This window comes from Orbicella faveolata, unplaced genomic scaffold (assembly GCF_042242905.1).
Source record: "Orbicella faveolata isolate gen_17 unplaced genomic scaffold, um_ofav_v1 contig_1, whole genome shotgun sequence".
In the NCBI taxonomy this organism is placed as follows: Eukaryota; Metazoa; Cnidaria; class Anthozoa; order Scleractinia; family Merulinidae; genus Orbicella; species Orbicella faveolata.
In genome coordinates this window covers 20026893-20047296 of record NW_028301536.1, presented here as the reverse complement: position 1 = coordinate 20047296, position 20404 = coordinate 20026893, and the positions used below count along the sequence as shown (strand labels likewise).

The window sequence follows — 20404 nt, the reverse complement described above, 5'->3', positions numbered from 1 at the left end:
AAAACTATTGATTTTCCATTAATTTAAGTATTATCCTTGTTCACAGGAATTTTCAGCCCTGGCGAAGGGAAGGAATTTAGCCCCAGGAAAGTTCGTTCCAGCACAAAGCACGTGGCATTGAAACACCATGTTGCCAACCTTCGCGTTTCTTCCTCCATCAAAACACGTTCTCAGGGTAAGCCTTGTTCTGTTTATCACTAACAGTAGACAAACCGGGCAGGTTTTGGTTTTATTTTCATTCAGTGTTTCGTAAAATTGATCAAGACGTTCCTAAAAGGAGTGTAAGGGTTCATACAGAAATGTCGACGGCGTCTTTACCAAAACGACCTCTTAGAGAAGTTTAGAAACTATAAAGTGTATTTTCCCAACGCGTTTGACTGCGAAGCTCAGTCAGTCAATCCTCTCTAAAGTTCTTTTTGCCTTTATTATTCCGTTTTTCTCGGAATTAAATTCTACCCAAAGTCAGCGAAACGCTGCACATCAAATTTTGGCGGGGAAAGGTTTGAAACAATTTTACGCACCCAAACATACCGTAACTCTCTTTCTGGGCAAACCGTGCAGTTTCAAGTAGACTAAAACGAAATGTTCATTTTACTTTTGGCAAATTACTATTATTATTATCACAGATAGTTTCTTAGTTTGGAATCGGCAACTGAATATTAGGCTGAAAGTTCGACTGCCACGCCAAATATATTCTATAAATTTTGTTTTACGAAATAGCCAGTGTAAAATGTAAAATCTGACAAGTTTCACAACTCAAATTTTATGTGCGTGCAACAAAGTCATTTGTTTCCGATTTGCCCATACGTGTATCTGAAAAATTTTCGCGCGGTCACAAGACGGTTACCGACACATTAATATTTATGGACGTTCAATCTCATTAGCGAAGTATTATAAAAGATAAAAGACGTTTTGCTGTGCATAATTCAAAATGCCGTGTAAATAATTTGCATCTACTTTTTTGTCATGTGAATATTATACTTCGCGCCATGGATGTTCCATTGGGGAGTTTACGAAACCACGACGCCGAGGACAACGTCAATTAAAAAATGAATTTATATTTTACCTACGAATGTCGCGATACTCTCAAGTCATTTACTTTGTTTATCACTGTCAAAACTATCGCAAAACTAAATCCGGAACACAGCGATAATTTTGAAATAAAAATTCAAAAAATAAGCCGTCGTGGTTGACGTTCTCCAGACGACGCAAAATTTGGTCATTTCACGTTGTTTTGCAGAGGACGACAAAGAAATGTACCAAGAATTATAACGCACGTGCACAGCCATTGTACTGCTCATTAATTCTTTTGTTCAGTGACGTTCCCGTTGCCGTTGCCGTCGTGGTTTCGTAAACTCCCTATTAACGCAGCGAAAACGTTTTGAAAAAAAACATTCCAATGCATCGGAAAACGTTGCCAACGCGCTGAAAATATCATAAGGCTTTGAGAAACATTTTCCAACGGATTGAATGCGTTGCAACTAATTTTGAACCCATTTTCTACACGTTTTCTAGCACGTTTTCAACTATTTAATATGCCACGTTTTCTTTTTAAACAAATTGTCACATTTATAAGACGGTGGATTTTTCACTCTTTAATGTCTTAAATTAAAAAGAAAACTATGCACTCGAGAACTACAAAGAAGATATGTGAAACAGTTGCCACATTACATCGAATTTCGAAACCCAAGTAAAACTGCCATAAAAAGTGTGGAACATAACGAAACACTTAGGACTGTGCTGAGCATCTTCGTAAATTTTGTTGCAAAGATCAGGGAAAGACTCCAAACTTAGATTTTTAAAGCTTTAATATGGCACTCGGCTGATCACAACTTTCACATCACCAATAATATCCATTAATAAAATTTGCCATCAAACTTGTTTGAAATAAGCAGTTGATAACAGTGCACGTCTAAAGTTTGAAAAGCTATGCAGTTAAGATGGCAATAATTTCTATGTGCCCTGATTACTTACACTCCTCGCTTACTAAACTTCCTTGATCATGATAGCCTTATCAGAAGGTTATTTTGTTCTCAAATAACATTCTTTTCTATTTGTTTCAGTCTGACTTCATTTCCTAAGCACCAAGAATCTACTACAGCTGCAGAAATTTGTCCAGGTTCAGGCCAGATCAGCCCAACTTCAAACAGTATGCTCAGCCTCACCCAAGCAAAACCAGACTCTAATGAGAGAGATGATGTTGGTGGTTAGTAAAATTGTGGGCTGGGAGGGGAGGGTACATAGAGCTCTGGATGAACCTTACAAAGCATACGAGCACACACTTTCGGCCAGAAGTCCACGTACTTCTGATTCGGTTTAACTTAAAGTATATAATTTAGTTAACCTTACTAATGGCCCTTGTGGTTGGGGTGGCTCCTCCCTGTTGCCTTTTACTTAATTTGGGTTTCTTTGCAGGTTCTTGGCCAGTGATTCGCATTCGCATTTTTTCTTCCGCTCCGGCTTAATTTCGACTTCATTTCAGCTTATTTTCGGCTTCACTCCGGCGTTTTTTACTTCACCATGGCTTCTTTTCGACTACACTTTGTTTGCTTCACCTTCACTCCAGCTACAATTTGACTTTGTGTTCGAGGAATTTCTTCATTGCTGTGGCATTTCAAATTCGTCCCTGCTTAGTTGCGCTTAGGCCAATTTATTCTATTACGTTTCACTTAACAGTCGATTCACTGATAAGTGAGATTTTCTCAGTAAGGTTCAACCAGACATTATAGTAGAACTTATGATTTAGGAAACTAGAAGCCAAGGCCATTCAACCATTGGAAGAGGAAACCAGTCTTGGCAACTCTTTCCAGGCTTGATGACCTTTTCTAGTCATAGTTTAGTTAGCTGAGAAAAAGCAAAGATCAGTTTTTAGGACTCTAAGTACCTACCCTAATGCCTTTCATTCTTGTGACATTTTGACATTTTGGAAAAAGCTTAAAATGTGGGCTGGTAATATTTACCTTTTCCTCCTTAATGAACAAATTCCTTGTTAACATTTGAAAACTCTAAAAGTGAGAGTAAACACAACCACCCCCCCTCTCCCCCGAAAAAAAATCAAAAGGCATTAGGGACATGGGATTATGGGACAATGCACACACATCAAGTTGATCAGTTAATATGTAGGTAGCCATCGAGACCAACTGATGAGGATCATCCATTTGACCTGAGGAGGAGGATGGGTAGTCAGGCAGTTAGAAAGATAGCTTTTGAGTCACAGGCAGTGGGGAGGGGTTTCCCACTATGGCAGTGGTGACACTTAGACATGAACAGTAATGTCTCTGGGTCAATGCTGCCTTGCAGGGGAAATCTCCCCAAGGAAGGCCTCCAATGCATGTTGTGGGTCTTCATAGCATAGACCGTCTACAAATTGTAGGCGCAGGTAGACTTCACATCAGTTACAACCTATGGTTATTGGAAAAGAGAGTGAGGACTGACAATGGCCAGAAGACAGAAGTCCCCTTGGCACTGCTGTGGCACTAAACAGGTTGAAGAAGATCATCACATGATAGGCAGTTTTAGTAGTTAGTGTGGGTAGATAGGAAGCTGCCAATGTGGTGATGAAAGGCAGATAGGCAGATCAAGACAAGAGTGCTAGTAGGCTAAAATAAGTAGATAGGCAGTGTAATTTATAGTAAGATAATAAACAGGACCTGACATTGGATGAAGATCAAGTGGAGGAGTGGAGCATCTGTGCAAGGATGAAAAAGGACAGGACTGAATCCATGCCAATATGTCATTCTGGCCTTCTTTGCACGGGATATGAAAGTTTCAAGAAGCACTGCTATTAAAGCTTCAAGATGTGCATGACTTTTGGTCCGTTTACCCCATGGCTGCTGCAGCCAACATACACAATGAAAGCAATACAGACATACATCAGCATACTTCAGATGAAGTAAACTCTAATGTCTCTCCATACCCGTCAGTCCTAGAGCTAGGATTAAGAAGAAAGGAGCATTACAACCAGGTAGATAGAGTATGATCTGAAGGAAACATTCAGCAAAGAAAAAACAGGATGGCTCTGTGTGGGGATAGTGGAAAACCTGCCCTGAAGTGGCAAAGGATGGCAATGAATGGTGAAAGATTACTCTGGCCAATGTACCTGGCATACACAAACACCTCAACAAGCAATACAGTTGAAGATTTTCATCATCAACAAAAAAAGGTTCATATGAAAACAAGGACTTAGTCCACACTTACAAGTCACTCTTTTCAAGTCACAAGCCTTGCTCCCAGTTAATACTTACAGTTTCTGCTTCTTTTTTCTCTTCTTCCTCTCTTGTCCCTCCCTAGGTGGGCATGATTGGCTTTCTCCCATTCTACTACTAGTCACCCAATGGCAGTGTTCGGCAATGTAGCTGATGTAATGTTTCTCTATATTATCAAAAATTTAATATGGATTGGAAAAGTCATGGACAGATCAAGTATGCACCTGAAAAGTTGTATAAATGTTGAGACAAAGGAGAATTAGGAAACTGAAAGAATGACCCTCTGTTTATGCTATTTAGTTATTCCCTTATAGTGCAAATGGAAGTTGTATTCTGTGACACCATTCCTTTCTCAGTCTAGGTACTTCTGCAGCATTTCGCCAACAGCTCTGGACAAAGACACCTCAAAATGGCTTTACTGAAGATTTGCTTTTCAAGGACACCAGAATGATAACCTACAAGTAAATACTATTAGGCTGTGTGGCTTACCCGAAAATATGTGTGACAGCACCCTTGCTACAGACAGTTGGTGCCCCTTAGTCATCCTACACTTTAGAACAGTAAGAGTAGAACAAAATAAATCTGCAGCCAGCTCAGCAGGTTACTTAGAATGATCAGCATGAAGCTGGTCTGGTCTGGCTAGGTCCATTACCACTCCTCCGACCATTGATGAACCATGCTCATTATTTTATGAAACGATCTTCCTCAGCACCTCAGACAGGACATTACTTGACAGTTCTCTTGGACCTACTTGGCAGACCTTACTCTCTCAAATACTATTCTTGATCATTCCTAGTTTTCAATACCACACTGTGGATATGACTGATAGATGTTTGCACTCCTGCAGAGAACCAGATATTTACAATGTGATCTTCTACAATCTACCTTGCTTGTTTAAAGCAAATGGACTTCAACTGTTTCAAAAGAGGAGGCAAAATAGAGGGTTGATAAAGTTCTTTAACAAGAAGATTTAATTAGAACGGAACACCTTTGTGGCTGACAGTAATTGCCCTTTGGATGACATCACAATGACTCAACAGATGATTTTTCTTGTAAAGCATAGTGATACTAGTTTGCTTCAATTGTAAGGATAGGAAGGTGATTTCCTACACTCAGAACATTCAGCCTAAGCCTGCTTTGTTGAGCTCTTATAAATTGGTCATTAATGATGGCCTTGCTCCAAGATCACTTCTTCCATAAACAGAACAGTCGATGTCTTTTTAGCATTTCAGATACCAGCTGGCTTTTTTACAGCCTCCTTGTTCAGTACCAGCCACCTTGTCACTAATACACGTAGGTCAGTCTGTACTTTCTGCTGGCACCTGTAAATTTGCAGCCTCTGCCTTTCTTACAAGGTTCTCAACTGGCTTTGTTTTGTAAGTGACAAGGTTGTGTACACAACCCTTCTCTGGAAAAAGACTCCAAGTGCATTAACGGCCCAAGTGGCCCATCAGGATGGTGCTTATTTCCAGTTTCTGTAGCATGAAGCAACTAGGAGTATTTCTTCTTCCCCTTGGGTGGGATGCTAGTCCATCGTAGGGTTACCCCCAGCATTATTTGCTGGTACCCTAATGTACAACTGGGTGGAGAGAGGCACTGTGAGATTAAAGCATCTTGCCAAAGAACGCAACACAATGTCTCCAGCGGGGGCTCAGGGTGATCGCTCATCAACAAAGACCTTTGGCTGGATCTAAAATGGTACAATGTTATCAAGACCTTTCGTAATCTATGAGCAAGTAACTACACTTGTATTAAACCAGGCAGGCAAAGATGAATGGAGTGAGACACTATCAAACAAAGGAAGAGAGTAAATGACAGGGTGATAGGAGCCTTGTACACGGTCTGCATTTTTATACAAGACTACTGGCTCTACAGTACATACTTGACTCTAACCATAGCAAAGGAACTCAGGGGTATTCACTGTCTTGTACTATCCACATTGTAGGTGGTCTTCCAAATCCTACCAAAACTCCTATTCTCTCACGCAAATTTATCAGAGAACAAGTCTATTTTTCCCATTTGATAACGAGATGTTTGATGTGGGCATTACCTTACTTGTTAGGGTAATTTCATGAAAACCTGTGTAAGTCCCTGGGTGAAACAATACCTCTGAGTGGGTTATTCAAACTAGAAACATCCTTCAATCCTTTCCCCCTTTTACTGACTTACCCTTAATAATGCAGAAGTCAAGACATTTCCATTACTAGCTTGGTTATCTCCTTCTTCAGCATTCCAGACAATGTAGAAGATATATATTAGACTCTTCAAGATGACTTCAAAGATAATTTTGTTCAGTTAGGATAACAAACTTATATCCTGGTTGTGGTTGCAGTGAGCCAGGGTAGCTTTCTTCACAAGTGATATAATGGCACATTTGGTCCAGTCACTCTTTATTCCTTTAATACAAATGCTTCTCTACAGGTATCTCAATGGAACACGTCACATCATTCAACTGGATCTTGTGCAAGTGCTTTGGCATTCTGAAGACTATTGGAATACTTCTGAGGATCTCTTCCGTTGAAGGTGGGGTCAGGTGTAATCTCAACAACTTCAAAAGTGTACATTTTCAGCATCTCAGATATCAGCTTACAACTTCAAAGCCTACTTGTTAATGATCTTCAAACACGTTCAATCCAGTATTCTTTCTGTTCCCTCTCAGTTCTTAGTAACACACCTTGCTTGTCAAAAGCACTGCAGGTACACTGTATCTAAACTTTGTGCCAATGTCTACAAATTTTACCTATGATCCTGTAGGCTGCAGCTCTTACCATTCTGCCTGTAGAATCTTCTGTGGCCCCTTACAGATGTTTCACTGAACTACTGTGGATGTAACAATAATGGCAAGCATTGTCTTCAAACCAAGGCCACTGGTTTTCAACAGAGGATCCAGTTATATTGTAGGACTGGTGGAGTCCTGTAGAAGAAGTCTTGGGTGAAATTGAATGTTACAAGATCACCTAAACCTACCACACTGTAGTTAAGGAGGAACAAACTAGGAAGAGCTTAAAACATGTGTGAATTCTAGAAAGACTGAACATGACAAAAATGTTGCAGCAGATCAGATCATCCTTGAGCATTGCCACTCTACTGTAAATATCTTGAGCATCAAGCTTTGGTTTAACTATGGCACAAAGTTATAGTGATCACTACCCTCCCAACATGCCATGAAATGCTTCAAGAAATGCTTTATTTATCAGTGATGAGAAGATGGCTCATTAGGATCTTATGCCACCTTTAAGGAAATCTTGTGAACCTCCCTGTGTAGAAACAACATGCTTCGGGTGGCTAACCAACATATTCATCCTTCAACTACCATCATTTATACTGTACTAGTTATTTTGCCAATTGTCTCATCCCCATGACTCTTTCTTTACCAAGATGTTGTCTGTTATCTGGTCCTAACAGCAATTTAACTTACAAAGCTCCATTCTCACCTTATGTGTAAAGTGGATGCCACTACTCAATCTGGAAACTATTGTACTAGTCAAGAAATGTTAAAGCGTGGGCTACCTGGAAACAATTGGCCATTGAACCACAGCACTATTGTGTGGAACATCACAAAAATGGTCAACTTTGCACTGGTTAAATGCTACCATGCTTGTGTTTTCTTGGCCTTTACACACAGCATTCCAGCTCTCAACAACTTCAGCACACCTTCTAATTTCAGTGATGGGAGACAGATATTTTTCTTAACGTGGACTTGCTACAGAACTTAACATGTATCTTTCTGCTCACAGTCAGCATCATTGGAAAACTAGTCTGGATTACAGTCATCATCATATTCTTTAAGTAGAACAAGACGGTGATCTACCTCTCAATGATTTTCGCTCAAGGATGAATTCTCAACACCTCTTTCTAAGAAGACAGCAATTCTCTTAATTAATTTCTTGGCCATCTTTTTTGACCAAGAACAAAACTCTTTCCCAGCCTGCATTTTTGATGAGCCAAATTGACTCATCATCATTATCATCATCTCCTCTTCTGTAGCACCAACAGGTGTATATGAAGTGCAAATTGAGTCCACCATCACTAAATGATGTCAAGGATTATTGTGGTAAACGTTTTTCAGCTGTCTACCCAGTGACCTGTGAACGTCTGTAAATGCTATATAGCCTTTAAAATCAAAAAGCAAATTATAGTCTTTGGCTTAGTACTTGAACACAACATGCCCCTGTTTCTGTGAGATATTCACTTTTCATGAGGTGTGGATTTTAGCCTTATGCCCAAAATGGACTATCCAGCAAGAATAAACATCCCAACAATGGAAGTCTCTCTGAACTATTGAGCCTCATAAGTCATCCCATGAAATCAGGATAAATGTGTATCTAAAAGGATGGAACATAGCTGGCCAAACCACTGGATAAAAGTGAGAAGTGAATCACTACGAATTATGACAACCTCTTTTCACCTACGTCTACCTGATGACCTGTAAATGACTAGAAAATATGCACAACCCTTAAAGTCAAGAGGCTAAACGGTCTTTTAATTAGTGCTTGAATGCTCCTTGTTCCTGTTTCCACGAGATGTCACTTTGCATGGGGTGAGGATAAGAGCAAGATGTGATCTCAGAGTCTGTACCTCTTGGTTGCTCCACTTGTATGCCTGTAATGCCAATGAAGCAATTCTCTAGCAACAGTTGTGCTGAAACATCAGTATCCTTTGCATTGAAGGACTAAGAAATGATAGACAATATAAAAGATTCCTACAACCTGAAAGACCAAGAAATTATAGACAACGAAGGATATTTCTGCAACCTGAAGGACCAAGAAATGACAGACGATATAGGACTTTTCTACAACCTGGCATGGGGTATGTGGATACAAAGTATGTTACATTGCAACGCAACATAACATCAGTTCTCAATCTTCACTTCATAAGTCTAAAGTATAAGTCAGATGACCTCTATTGGCAGGACTTGATTTATCATGCCCAAGAAATCAAAGGAAAAAAATCAGTAGAAAGTGAGGTTTGAAATAACTGGTGTTGTCTTTCAGTGCAATATGGCATACAATTGCTTTTAATTAGCTAACAATAATTACAATAAATGTTTGGTTTGGCATCAATGTCCGGCTTTAAATTTGGTTTTCCGGCAGTTCGGCTTAAGTTCGATTCTCTACGCTTTTCTTTCAATGCATATTCCGTCACAAACATGTCAAGGCTTGGTATCGGTATTGACTCGTTACCAAGCCAAACAAATGGGAATCATCCAGGAGGCCCTGGGTGTTCCAAATGAAGTGTCAAATGACACTGGGACATTCTTGGCTTTTGCTGGATGCTAAATTATTCAGCTTAAGGAGCACACCCCCTCATGGATTAATTTATTAGGTCCTGTGGATTTTTTGCATTGTAAAAGTTAATAATGACAATTGTAAAAAGCATAGCCGTCAACATAGCTTGTGGACGCTGCTCATTTTCGGGAGCACACAGAATGGAGAAGACAGCAAGAGAGAGTGAAGAGAATAAATATTATTGTAACTAACTTAAGTTAAATATAAATACATATTGACAATAAAACTAAACAAAATGGTGTCAGTATGCTTTTTTCTAAGACTTAAGTTTCTAAAGATATTATCTAGTAGCAAACTGTAACCATTAAAACAAGCGAACTTTTCGCCCACTTTCGGGGGCAATTTTTTTCTGAAAGCGTCCATTTTCGGGACATGAAAAACTGAGGCAAAACAAGATCTTTCACTTCCAAGTCACCTGATTTTTGCAGGTATGTTTTACTTCTATTCATTTATAGGGGCCTTCACTTGGGTAAATGAACATCATTGACCTGAGTGAAGGGATCAAGACAGTTGGATCAACTTATCACGAAGGTAAGCTATATATAAATGTTGGCATCTCATTTTACTGTATTTACTTGTACTGTGCTTTAGTTACCAATAGAGCGACACTCTTAGTGCAATGTCAAACAATGAAAACATCAAGCACAGAGAGAGCAGTACAAGAAAGTCATGCACAACCTTGCAGAAACCTTTACACTGCTACTGGTGGAACAAGACTGGAGAATTATCAGCTTTCATGTACCCTTGAAACAACTGGAATGAACGACCACAAGAACAAGGCAGTCTTGAGAAGGGAAGATATTACAAGGTTACAAGGTATGATGAGTGAATTGACAGAATTCTAGTAGACATTGTCCTGATGTACAACCAAATTTTCATGATATAGTTTAGTAAACCATAGAGTTTTGAGGGAGCAAAGAACTTCCTTCATGGAGACTTGTCTTGTTTTACCACCAAATTCTCATAACACAAATTCAAATGGAAGTATTACAGAGACTGTAGGTGTGGAATTAAGCAAGCCTTGAATGTTTTTTTTTTTTTCACTCCTTGAAAATTAAAGCTACAAACCTCAATCTTGCGCAGCTTTGTCTTAAAGTGACTTAGCAGGATGTTCCAGCCACAGTTTGAGAATTCAAAACACTCTGACTCTCTCCAATGCTGTCAAACCATTGATGTTATCACAGAGTACTTGGAAACCAGGGGAGGTTATTGTGACAGATAATAGCATCCATCTGAGATAAAGGTAAAATTTAGAAGTGCTTGCTAATTCACTGTATTTCTAAAAGAGTTAGGAAGTATTGATACATTCACTTTGACCTTCCATTAAATGAAACTTCCATTTTAGGATGATAATCAGTATGCAATCATTAGGCTGTAGGTAATATTGTTTTGATCAGTATCACCAAATTTGTGCAGCCTACATTTAAGGAATCAGTCTGGAAAGGGAAAGGATTCAAGCTCTATGAGAAATATCTTAAAGCTAAGCACCAAGTACTCACTACTTCTAACAATAGGCTAGTTTCAAAGGAGGATTCTAAAGCATAATTGTAAAGAAATTTAATTGCCTTGGTGTACTACCAAATTCTAAGAACATGTATTAGTCTAGCAAATATAACAGAAACTAAAGAAGATTGAGGATTAAACTCAGGCTTACACTTACCAGTAGCTACTAACATTCTTACATCATAAGGAGCTCTGTGTTTAAGTTAATTGGTAGGAGGTTCCAGTGAGAAGACAAAGCTTTGAGTATCGTGCTGGTGCTCACTTTATCTAAGTCTACCAATGTGGAGAAGAGGGTTGGAGAAGACTCCATGAGGCATATGTGCAGTTAGAAACCAGGGCAGGTCTTCATAATTGACCACAGCATCTACCTGAGTGAAAGAGAAGTATACAGTTAATACATAATAGCAATTAGAATGAAGTAGGATTGCCAGCTTACAATATCGTGGGATGACAATTTGAGCAGTTAGAAGAACACTAGAAGACATTGTCTTGATGTGCCACCAAATTTTCAAAACTCACAGTAATACAGCAAACAATAATTTAAATGGAAAAATACTAGGCTAAGCACGATTACAAGGGATATATTGTCTTGATCTACCACCAAATTCTCAAAATGTCTGCAGTATAGAAATCAATAAAAAGAAAATTCATAATTATAGCTTTGTTGTTAGAATACATTGTCTTGATTCATATTTACCATAATCTCACACCTCATGTTATAATGGCAAACATCATAGATGGGAAAACTAAACTCAGGTTTGAGTAATATCTTATGACTCCTGTGACCTTCCAAAAAACATGCCTCTATCTTGAGCAGCTTTGAGTGGATCAGCAGGATGAATCACGTTTAAGCTGCAAGATCAACAGTCAGCCTTCCTTGTTGGTGTTTATTTAAATTGCCACCAGTGCACCTTAAAATGAGAACAGCTTGTTGTAAGAGATGACAGCATCCACCTGAGAGAAAGAAAATGCAGAGATGAGTTTCTCTGTAGCTGCTACAACCCTTTATAACAGCAGTCATCCAACAAGAGGTATGGAATTTCAGTGCCAAAACTGATTGTGATTTCTGATACTGTTTCAGTACTCATTACCAATAGCTCAATCCTGTTATATGTATATTGAGGCAAAAGTCTTAGTCATCAGAGGGAGAAACATGATTGCGGAAGATATTGTCTTAACATACAGTATCACCAAATTTTCAAAATTTACAACTAGCGTGTAGTACAGCAGTTAATATGGAGAAAAAACAAGATTGATCAACCAATTCTCAATAACTTGCATCAGTATAGAAATATAGACAAACACGGATGAGGTATTATCATGATGTACCACATCCTGAGAGCATATATACAACTATGGCAAATATTACAAAAGGAGGATTAAAATAGGATTTACATTTATTCTTAATTAACCTTTTTAAAAGTTGCTAAATATTAAAAATAATTCTGTCTTGAGCAGTTATGTGTTAAAGTGAACTGGCAGCATATTCCAATCATATTTCAACTGCAGTGACAGTTCGAGAAGGCCCCAGGATATCAGCTTTTCTGGTAAGAGTTCAGCTGTCTTACTGTCAGAGTAGCTGGAATGCCAACTTGAGTGTCCTTAACTATGGAGGTGGAATTCAACCAAAAGAAGAGAAACATTGAGATGTGGTTTATTGTAGAGCTCCATTAATAGCTGCATTGAACCTTGAACAGTCATCATTTTGCAAGAGGTGAGGAATTTCATTGCATTAATTTTTAGTCCTACAACTATTGTTAGTAGTGTTACATTGTCCATCCAGCTTGCGTATTGTAATGACAATAAGATTTAGCAGAAATCATGCCACAATTACCTCTCTGGACTTTTGGTATGTAACACGAGTTTAGGTATGGTCTTGATAAACTGCCAAATTATCAGATCTTACATGTATTGATACCAGAGCAATCAATACAAATGGATACAATTATCATTATTCTGGCCTGAGATATTGTTTGATATGACAAGAAATTCTAAGAACTGCCAGTCATTATAGACAGGAGGAAAAAAAACAATAATAATCTCTGTATATAGAAAACCAGTAAATTCACTGGTCAGGCAGGTTTGCTTTGTTTCAACACCTTTAAAATTTACTAAATGCATTCCTCTGTCTTCAACAGATTAAAGCCAGGATGCTCTAGCTAAGGGACCACTCCAGAGAAAAACATGTTCAATTGAGCCACTACATATTTGCCAAGAACCCTTGGATTCCTTCAGCATCAAAGATACATTCTCAAGGTAAGCCTCATTACATTTACAACTGAAAATTTTGTTTAAAAAAATACAACTTACAGTGTTTTATTTTGAAATTGCATATTCTAGACTTGCAAATGCAAAGATTACAATAACTAATTATGTTTGGCTTATGCTGTTGCCATGTTGTATGAGTCATGATTTTTCATCACCCTTATTCACTATACTTTCATTACCACTGTAATTTTTACCTGAAGTCTACTTCACATTTCAGTAACATTATTCCTTCTGAAATTTTTCATTTTCATTCATTTTCATTCATTTTCCTCCATTTCTTCAGCATCAATTCTCTAAACCAAGAATCCACTGCAGTGAACATTCGTCAAGCTTCAACCCAGATCAGCCCGACTCTGCTCAGTTATTCAGCCTCATCCAAGCAAGACAAGATTCTGATGAGTGAGACATTGCTGGTGGTTAGTTAAATTGTGGGCTGGGAGGGGAGGGTAAATAGAGCTCTGGATGAACCTTACAAAGCAAACAAGCACACACTTTCAGCCAGAAGTCCATGCACTTCTGATTCGGTTTAACTTAATGTAGATAATTTAGATAAGTTTACTAATGGGCCCTTGTGGATGGGGTGGTTCCTCCCTATTGCCTTTTAATTCATTTGGGTTTCTTTGCAGGTTATTCGACCAGTGATTCACATTCAGCTTTTTTATTTTTCTCCGGCTTACTTTCGACTTCACTTCACATCACTCCGGCTTTTTTTCAAATCACTGTGGCATGCTTCAACTTCTTTCCGACTTCAATTTGCCTTCACTATGGTTTACTGTTGACTTCACTCTGGCTTCAATTCGACTTCAAGCTGGAGACATTTTGTCACCTATGTTGCATTCCGAATTCCTCCCTGCTTAGTTGCGCCTAGGCCAATTTATTGTATTACGTTTCACTTGACAGACTATGTGCTGATAAGTGAGATTCTCTCAGTAAGGTTCAACCAGACATACAATGTAAGTTTAGAACTTATCATTTAGGAAACTAGAAACTTAGGGTTAGGGTTACAGGAAGTTCAGAAAATGCATAGATCAGTTGTCAGGACTCTAAGTACTTGCCCTAATGCCTTGCATTTTTGTGAGGTTTTGACTCTTTGGAAAAGCTGTAAATATGGACTAATACTATACCCTTTCTTTCTTTAGCAACAAATTTTCATTAGCATTCAAGAACTTTATAAATAAGAGTCAACCCTCCCAAAAATTGAGAGGTATCAGGGGCATGGGATTATGGGACAATGCACACATCAGGTTAGATCAGTTATGTAGGTAGCCTTTGCGACCAACTGACCAGGATCACCCAACCAGCCAAAGGAGGAGAAGAGACAGTCAGGCAGTTAGCAAAATTAATGATGAGTTGCAGGTAGTGGGGAGGATTTTCTCGCTATGGCAGTGCTGACATTTAGACAGGTACATCTGTCTCCTTGTCAATGCTGCCCTGTGGGAGGAATCTCCCCAAGGAAGGCCTACAATGCATGTTGTGAGTCTTCATAGCAAAGACCGTCTACAAATTGTAGGCATAGGTAGACTTCACACTGGCAACATCCTAAGGATACTGGAAAAGTGAACATAGAGCGCTGATGATGGCCAGAAGACAGAAGTTTCCATGGTACTACTCTGGTGCTTAACAGGTTAAGAAGAACATCACACGATAGGCAGTTTTAGTAGTTAGTGTGGGTAGATAGGAAGCTGCCAATGCGGTGATGAAAGAAGATAAATCCATGATCAAGACAAGACAAATATTTTGTATTTTGTTCTCATGCTGGCATCATAATGAAAATTAGCTATTACTACTGGTACGCAGATCAAGACAAGAATGCTAGTAGGCTAATGTAGGTAAATAGGCAGTGTAATTTGTAGTAAGACAACGAACAGGACCTGACATTGGATGGAAATCAAGTGGAGCATCTGTGCAAGAGTGAAACTGGACAGGACTGAATTCATGGCAATACATCATTCTGGCCTTCTTTGCATGGGATATGAAAGTTTCAATAAGCACTGCTATTAAAGCTTCAAGATATGCATGACCTCTGCCAATTTACACCATGGAGCATAGGCTACTGCAGCCAACACATACAACAAACGCAATCCAGACATACATCAGCAGGCTTCAGATGAAGTGAACTCTCAGGTCTCTCCACACCAGTCAGCCCTACAGCTAGGATTAAGAAGAAAGGAGCACTACAACCAGGTAAATAGAGTATAATCTGAAGGAAACATTCAGCAAAGAACAAATGTATGGATGGCTTTGGATGGAGATAGTGGAAAACCTGCACTGAAGTGGCAACGCATGGCAATGAATGGTGAAAGATTACTGTGTCCAGTGTACCTCAGGCGTACATGAATACTTAACAAGCAGTACAGTTGAAGGTTCACCTGACAACAAGGTCTTAGTCCACAGTTACAAGTCAGTCCTTTCAAGTCAGACGCCTTGCTCCCAGTTAACACTTACATAGTTTCTGTTCTTCTTTTCTCTCTACTTCCTCCCTTGTCTCTCCCTAGGTGGAAATGGTTGGCTTTGTCCCATTCTACTCCGAGTCACCCAATGGCAGTGTTTGGCAATAGAGCTGATGTAATGTTTCTCTGTATTATCCAAAATTTACTATGGATTGGAAAAGTCATGGACAGATCCAGCATGCACCTGAAGAGTAGTATACATGTAGAGACAAAGGAAAATGTGGAAACTGAAAAAATGACCCTCTGTCTGTCATGAGTTTGCTAATTGGTTATTCTCTCATAGTGCAAACGGAAGATGGATTCTGTGACAACATTCCTTTCTCAGCCTAGCTACTCCTGCAGCATTTCGCCAACAGCTCTGGACAAAGACACCTCAAAATGGCTTAATCGAAGATTTGCTTTTCAAGGACACCAGAATGATAACCTACAAGTAAATACTATTAGGCTGTGTGGCTTACTTGAAAATATGTGTGACAGCACCCTTGCTACAGACAGTTGGTGCCCCTTAGTCACCCTACACTTTAGAACAGTTAGAGTACAACAAAATAAATCTGCAGCCAGCTCAGCAGGTTACTTAGAATGATCAGCATGAAGCTGGTCTGGTCTGGCTAGGTCCACTACCACTCTTCTGACCATTGATGAACCCATGCTCATTATTTTATGAAACGATCTTCCTCAGCACCTCAGACAGGACATTAGTTGACAGTTCTCTTGGAGCTACTTGTCACACCTTACACTCTCCAATACTATTCTTGATCATTCCTAGTTTTCAATACCACACTGTGGATATGACTGATAGGTGTTTGCACTTCTGCAGAGAACCAGATATTTACAATGTGATCTTCTACAATCTACCTTGCTTGTTTAAAGCAAGTGGACTTGAACGATAGAGTTCTTTAACAAGACGATTTAATTATAACTGGACACCTTTGTGGCTGACAGTAGTTGCCTTTTGGATGACATCACGATGACTCAATAGATGATTTTTCTTGTAAAGCAGAGTGATACTAGTTTGCTTCAATTGTAAGGATAGGAAGGTGATTTCCTACACTCGGAACATTCAGCCTAAGCCTGCTTTGTCAAGCTCTTATAAATTGGTGTCATTGATGATGGCCTTCTTCCGTAAACAGGTCAGTCAATGTCTTTTTAGCATTTCAGATACCAGCTGGCTTTTTTAGAGCCTCCTTGTTGAGTACCAGCCACCTTGTCACTAATACATGTGGCTCAGTCTGTGCTTTCTGCTGGCATCTGCAAATTTGCAGCCTCTGCCTTTCTTACAAGGTTCTCAACCAGCTTTGTTTTGTAATTGACAAGGTTGTGTACACAAACCTTGTCTGGAAAAAGACTTCAAGTGCATTAATGACCCAAGTGGCCCATCAGGATGGTGCTTATCTCCAGTTTCTGTAGCATGAAGCAACTAGGAGTATTTCGTCTTCCCCCTGGATGGGATGCTAGTCCATCGCAGGGTTACCCCAGCATTATTTGCTGGTACCCTAATATACAACAAGGTAGAGAGAGGCACTGTGAGATTAAAGTGTCTTGCCCAGGAACACAAGACAATGTCTCCAGCTGGGACTCGGGGTGATCGCCCATCTACACAGAGCTTTGGCTGAATCTAAAATGGTACAATGTCATCAAGACCTTTTACAATCTATGAGCAAGTAACTACACTTGTATTAAACCAGGCAGCCAAAGATGACCGGAGTGAGACACTATCAAACAGAGGAAGAAAGTAAATGACCAGGTGATAGCAGCCTTGACCATTTTCTGCATTGTTATACAAGACTAGTGCCTGAACAGTACATACTTGACCTTCACCATAGCAAAGCAACTCAGGGATATTCACTGTCTTGTATTATCCACACTGTAGCTGGCCTTCTAAATCCTACAGAAACTGCCATTCTCTTATGCAAATTTATCAAAGAACAAGTCTATTTTTCCCATTTGATAAGGAGATGTTCAATGTGGGCATTACCCCACTTGTTAGGGTAATTTCATGAAATCTTGTCCCTGGGTGAAACAATACCTCTGAGTGGGTTATTCAAACCAGAAACACCCTTCAATCCTTTCACCCTTTTGCTAATACTTAACCTTAATAATGCAGCAGTCAAGACTTTTCCATTACTAGCTTAGTTATCTCCCTCTTCAGCATTCCATTCAATGTAGAAGATATACATTAGCCTCTTCAGGATGACTTTACCGAACATTTTGTCCTGTTAGGATAACAAACTTATAACCTGCTAAATGTGGTTGCAGTGAGCCAGTGTAACTTTCCTCGCGAGTGATATAATGACACATTTGCTCCAGTCACTCTTTATCCCTTTAATACACATGCATCTCTACAGCCATCTCAATGGAACATGTCACATCATGCAACTGGATCTTGTGCAAGTGCTTTGACATTCTGAAGACTATTGGAATACTTCTGAGGATCCCTTCCTTTGGATGTGGGATCAGGTGTCATCTCAACAACTTTAAAAGTGTACATTTTCAACATCTCAGATATAATTAGCTGACAACTTCAAAGCCTACTTGTTATTGATCGTCAAACATGTTCAGTCTAGTATTCTTTCTGTTCCCTCTCAGTTCTTAGTAACACACCTTGCTTGTCAAAAGTACTGTAGGTACACTGTACCTAAACTTTGTGCCAATAGCCACAAATTTTTCCTATGATCCTGTAGGCTGCAGCTCTCACCATTCTGCCAGTAAAATTTTCTGTGGCCCCTTACAGATGTTTCACTGAACTAGTGAGGATGTAACAGTAATGGCAAGCATCGTCTTCAAACCAAGGCCACTGGTTTTCAACAGAGGTTCTAGTCATATCCAAGGACTGGTGGAGCTCCTGTAGAAGAAGTCTTGGGTAAAATTGAATGTTAAAAGATCACCGAGACCTACCACACTGTAGTTTAGGAGGAACAAGCTGGGAAGAGCTCGAAACATGTGTGAATTCTAGAAAGACTGAACATGATGAAAATGTTGCAGCAGATCAGATCATCCTTGAGCATCTCTACTCTACTGTAAATATCTTGAGCATCAAGCTTTGGTCTAACCATGCAACAAAGTTATAGTGGTCACTACCCTCCTAACATGCCACGAAATGCTTCAAGAAATGTTTTATTTGTTAGTGATGAGAAGATGGCTTATTAGGATCTTATGCCACCTTTAAGGAAATCTTGTGAACCTCCCTACGTAGAAACAATATGCTTCAGGTGGAAAATCCACATATTCATCCTTCAAGTTATTTAGCCTTATCATGATGCTGTCGGTTATCTGGTCCTAACAGCATTTTAACTTACAAAGCTCCATTCTCACCTTATGTGTGTAGTGTATGCCACTACTCAATCTGGAAACTATTGTACTAGTCAAGAAATGTTTAAACGTGGGCTACCTGGAAACAACTGGCCATTGAACCACAGGGCCACTGTGTGGAACATCACAAAAATGGCCAACTTTGCACTGGTTAAATGCTACCATGCTTGTGTTTTCTTGGCCTCTACACACAGCATTCCAGCTCTCAACAACTTCAAAACACCTTCTAATTTCAGAGATGGGAGGCAGATATTTTTCAGATGTGGTCTTGCTACAGAACTTAATATGCATATTTCTGCTCACAGTCAGCATCATTGGAAAACTAGTGTGGATTACAGTCATCATCATCTTATTTAAGTAGAACAAGACGGTGATCTACCTCTCAATGGTTTTCGCTCAACGGTGAATTCTCAACACCTCTTAATTTCAAAGAAGACTGCGATTCTCTTAATTTCTTGGTCATCATTTTTGACCAAGAACAAAACTCTTTCCCAGCCTGCATTTTTGATGAGCCAAATTGACTCATCATCATTATCATCATCTCCTCTTCTGTAGCACCAACAGGTGTATATGAAGTGCAAATTGAGTCCACCATCACTAAATGATGTCAAGGATTATTCTGGTAAACACTTTTCAGCTGTCTATCTGGTAACCTGTAAATGTCTGTAAATGCTATACAGCCCTTAAAATCATAAAGCAAATTATAGTCTTTGGCTTAGTACTTGAACACAACTTGTTCCTGTTTTTGTGAGATATTCACTTTTCATGGGGTGAGGTTTTTAGCCTTGTGCCTAACCCAATGGACTGTCCAGCAAGGATAAACATCCCAACACTGGAAGTCTCTCTGAATCGTTGAGCCTCGTAAGTCATCCAACCACATCAGGATAAAATTTTTAATGTGTATCTAAAAGGATGGAACATAGCTGGACAAAACCACTGGATAAAAGTGAGATGCGAATTACTATGAATTATGGCAACCTCTTTTAATCTAGGTCTACCTGGTGACCTGTGAATGGCTAGAAAATATACACAGCCCTTAAAATCAAGAGACAAAAAACAGTCTTTCACTTAGTGCTTAAACACTGCTTGTTCCTGTTTCCACGAGATGTTCACTGGTCATGGGGTGAGGATAAGAGTAAGATGTGATCTCAGAGTCTGTACATGTACCTCTTGGTTGCTCCACTTGGATGCCTGTCATGTCAATGAAGCAATTCTCTAGCAACAGTAGTGCTGAAACAGCAGTATCCTTTGCATTGAAGGACTAAGAAATGATAGACAGTATAAAAGATACCTACAACCTGAAAGACCAAGACATTATAGACAATGAAGGATATTTCTACAACCTGGACCAAGCAATGACAGACGATATAGGAGTTTTCTA

At 39.4% G+C, this 20404-nt stretch overlaps 1 long non-coding RNA gene across 14 annotated transcripts in view; it reads right to left on the bottom strand.

The window, feature by feature from the left end:
• Nucleotides 1-1790: 1790 nt before the first annotated feature.
• Nucleotides 1791-20404, bottom strand: part of LOC110048611 (uncharacterized) — a 48586-nt gene continuing 29972 nt past the window's right edge. For 10 of the 14 annotated variants that reach the window (XR_016208749.1, XR_016208747.1, XR_016208735.1 and 7 more), the window contains 5 exons: nt 13459-13656; nt 11694-11950; nt 11154-11364; nt 10562-10725; nt 1791-2182 (listed from right to left, as the gene is read on the bottom strand). This is a non-coding gene — a long non-coding RNA (uncharacterized LOC110048611). The remainder of the gene's footprint in view (nt 2183-10561; nt 10726-11153; nt 11365-11693; nt 11951-13458; nt 13657-20404) is intronic. The other 4 variants (XR_016208745.1, XR_016208742.1, XR_016208732.1 and 1 more) reach the window with 3 other exon arrangements.